The following is a 3,748-nucleotide window of genomic DNA, read 5'->3' on the forward strand; positions in this document are numbered from 1 at the left end:
TTTTTCAATGCAAAATTGGCTGGAATTCAGATCAGATGCCATGTCACGTTTGGAGAGACCCTGAATTACCTAAACAGTGGAAACCCCCCACAAGTGACCCATTTTGGAAACTAGACCCCCAAGGAACTTGTCTAGATATGTGGTGAGAACTTTGAACCCACAAGGGCTTCACAGAAGTTTATAACGTACAGCGGAACAATAAAAAAATCATATTTTTTCCACAAAAATAATCTTTTCACCCCCAATTTTTATTTTCCTAAGGGTAACAAGACCCTAAAAGTTATTGTGCAATTTGTCCTGAGTACGCTGATACCCCATATGTGGGTGTAAATGACTATTTCGGCGCATGGCAGAGCTCAGAAGGTAAGCAGCGCCATTTGACTTTTTTGGCTGGAATTGAGATCGGACACCATGTCGCGATTGGAAAACCCCTGATGTACCAAAACAGTGGAAACCCCCCACAAATGACACCATTTTGGAAACTAGACCCCCCAGGAACTTATCTAGATGTGTGGTGAGAACTTTGAACCCCCAAGGGCTTCACAGAAGTTTATAACGTACAAACGTACAGCCGTACAATTAAAAAATCATATTTTTTCCACAAAAATAATCTTTTCACCCCCAATTTTTATTTTTCCAAGGGTAACAGGACCCTAAAAGTTATTGTGCAATTTGTCCTGAGTACGCTGATACCCCACATGTGGGGGTAAACCACTATTTGGGCGCATGGCAGAGCTCGGAAGGGAAGCAGCGCCATTTGACGTTTTTGGCTGAAATTGAGATCGGACACCATGTCGCGTTTGGAAAGCCCCTGATGTACCAAAACAGTGAAACCCCCCACAAATGACCCCATTTTGGAAACTAGACCCCCTAAGGAACTTATCTAGATGTGTGGTGAGCACTTTTAAACCCCCAGTGCTTCACAGAAGTTTATAATGACCGGGCGTGAAAATAAAAAAATCGTATTTTTTCCACAAACATGATCTTTTAGTCCCCATTTTTTTTATTTTCCCAAGGGTACAAGGAGAAATTGGACCCTAAAAGTTGTTGTCCAATTTGTCCTGAGTGCGCTGATACCCCATATGTGGGAGAAAACTACTGTATGGGCACACGTCAGGGCTCGAAAGGGAAGTAGTGACGTTTTGGAATGCAGACTTTGATGGAATGCTCTGCAGGTGTCATGTTGCATTTGGAGAGCCCCTAATGTACCTAAACAGTGGAAACCACCCCCACAAATGACCCCATTTTGGAAACTAGACCCCCTAAGGAACTTATTTAGATGTGTGGTGAGCACTTTGAACCCCCAAGGGCTTCACAGAAGTTTATAACGCCCGGGCGAGAAAATGAAAAAAATCGTAATTTTTCCACAAACCTGATCATTTAGTCACCATTTTTTTATTTTCCCAAGGGTACCAGGAGAAATTGGACCCCAAAAGTTGTTGTCCAATTTGTTCTGAGTACGCTGATACCTCATATGTGGGAGTAAACTGCTGTATGGGCACACGTCGGGGCTCAGGAGGGAAGTAGTGACGTTTTGGAATGCAGACTTTGATGGACTGGTCTGCGGGTGTCGTGCGTTTGGAGAGCCCCTGATGTACCTAAACTATTGAAACTCCCCACAAGTGACCCCATTTTGGAAACTAGACCCCCCACGGAACTTATCTAGATGTGTGGTGAGCACTTTTAACCCCCAAGTGCTTCACAGAAGTTTATAACGCCCGGGCGTGAAAATAAAAAAATCATTTTTTTGCACAAAAATGATATTTTTGCCCCCAATTTTTTATTTTCCTAAGGGTAACAGGAGAAATTGGACCCCAAAAGTTGTTTTGCAATTTGTCCTGAGTAGGCTGATACCCTATATGTGGGGGTAAAACACTGTTTGGGCGCATGGCAGAGCTTGGAAGGGAAGGAGCGCCGTTTGACTTTTCAACGCAGAATTGGCTGGAATTGAGATCAGACGCAATGTTGCATTTGGAGAGCCCCTGATGTGCCCAAACAGTGGAAACCCCCAATTATAACTCCAACCCTAACCCCAACACACCCCTAACCCTAATCTCAGCCCTAACCCTAGCTCTAACCCTAATGGGAAAATGGAAATAAATACATTTTCTTTTAATTTTATTGTTTTTCCCTAACTAAGGGGGTGATAACGGGGGGTTTGATTTTCTATTTATGGCGGTTTTTATGTTTGGCGGCTGTCGCACGCTAAAAGACGCATTTTATTGTAAAAAGTTTTTGGATCACCACATATTGAGAGCTATAATTTTTCCGTATTTTGACCCACCGAGTCATGTGAGGTCTTATTTTTTGCGGGACAAGTTGACGTTTTTATTGATACCATTTTCGGGCACGTGACATTTTTTGATCGCTTTTTATTCCGATTTTTGTGACGCAGAATGAACAAAAACCAGCGTTTCATGAATTTCTTTTGGGGGGGTGCGTTTACACCGTTCCGCCTGCGGTAAAATTGATAAAGCGGTTTTATTCTTTGGGTCAGTACGGTTACAGCGATACCTCATTTATGTCATTTTTTATGTTTTGGCGCTTTTATGCAATGAAAACAATTTTATATAAAAAATAATTATTTTTGCATCGCTTTATTCTGCGAGCTATAACTTTTTTATTTTTTCGCTGATGATGCTGTATTGCAGCTCGTTTTTTGCGGGACAAGATGACGTTTTCAGCGGTACCATGGATATTTATATGCGTCTTTTTGATCGCGCGTTATTGCACTTTTTGTTTGGCGGTATGATAATAAATCATTATTTTTTGCTTAGTTTTTTATTTTTATTTTTTAAGGGGTTCGCTAAAGGGGTTAACTAGTGGGACAGTTTTATAGGGCGGGTCGTTATGGACGCCGCGATACCAAATTTGTGTACTTTTAATGTTTTTGTTTTTTTTATTTCCAAAAAATGAATTTATTAGGGAATATATATATTTTTTTTTTAATTTATTTAGCGATATATTTTAAAATTATTTCTACACGTTTTTTTTTTTAACTTTATTTCATTGTCCCAGGGGGGACATCACTGTCCTGTGACAGATCGCTGATCTGTCACATCACAGATCACTGTGACAGATCAGCGATCTGTCACAGGCATTGAAGCAGACTTCCTCATGTCTGCGCTTTGCAGGCACTGAGGAAGCCAGCTCCCTGCAGGCCCCCGAAGGTCCCCGTCGCCATCTTGGATTCGGGGACCTGCAGGGAAGGAGCCCCCCGCAGCAGCGCTGCATATTGCGCTGGTGTGGGGGGCTCAGGGAAGCACGGAGGGAGCCCCCTCCCTGCCGATGCTTCCCTTTAACCCCCGGTACACCGCGATCGTGTTTGATCGCGGTGTGCAAGGGGTTAACGTGTCGGGGGCGGTCCATGACCGCCCCTGACACATTGTGCCGGGTGTCAGCTGTGATAATCAGCTGACACCCGGCCGCGATCAGCGGCGCTCACCACGTGGGCGCCGCTGATCGCTGTGACGTACTATCCCGTCCCTGGGAATGAAGTCCCAGGGCACATGGACGGGATAGTACGTCACATGGCAGAAAGGGGTTAAACACGGAGGTATGAATAAGGCCTTATTCAGAGACTGGGCAGTAATAGAATAGTAAAATCCATCCAGTAATCCTCCAATGTCTGCTGGACATGGGATGGGGAGAGTTTCTAGTTCTGTTAGAACATAGACACCAGACTTCTTGCTGTTAACCAGTTAATGCTTTCTTGTCCACCACACTGCAGTGTCCAAAGAGGAAGACA

The sequence above is a fragment of the Dendrobates tinctorius genome, unplaced genomic scaffold (assembly GCF_039654945.1).
Source record: "Dendrobates tinctorius isolate UK_male_01 unplaced genomic scaffold, ASM3965494v1 ptg000126l, whole genome shotgun sequence".
Taxonomy (NCBI): Eukaryota; Metazoa; Chordata; class Amphibia; order Anura; family Dendrobatidae; genus Dendrobates; species Dendrobates tinctorius.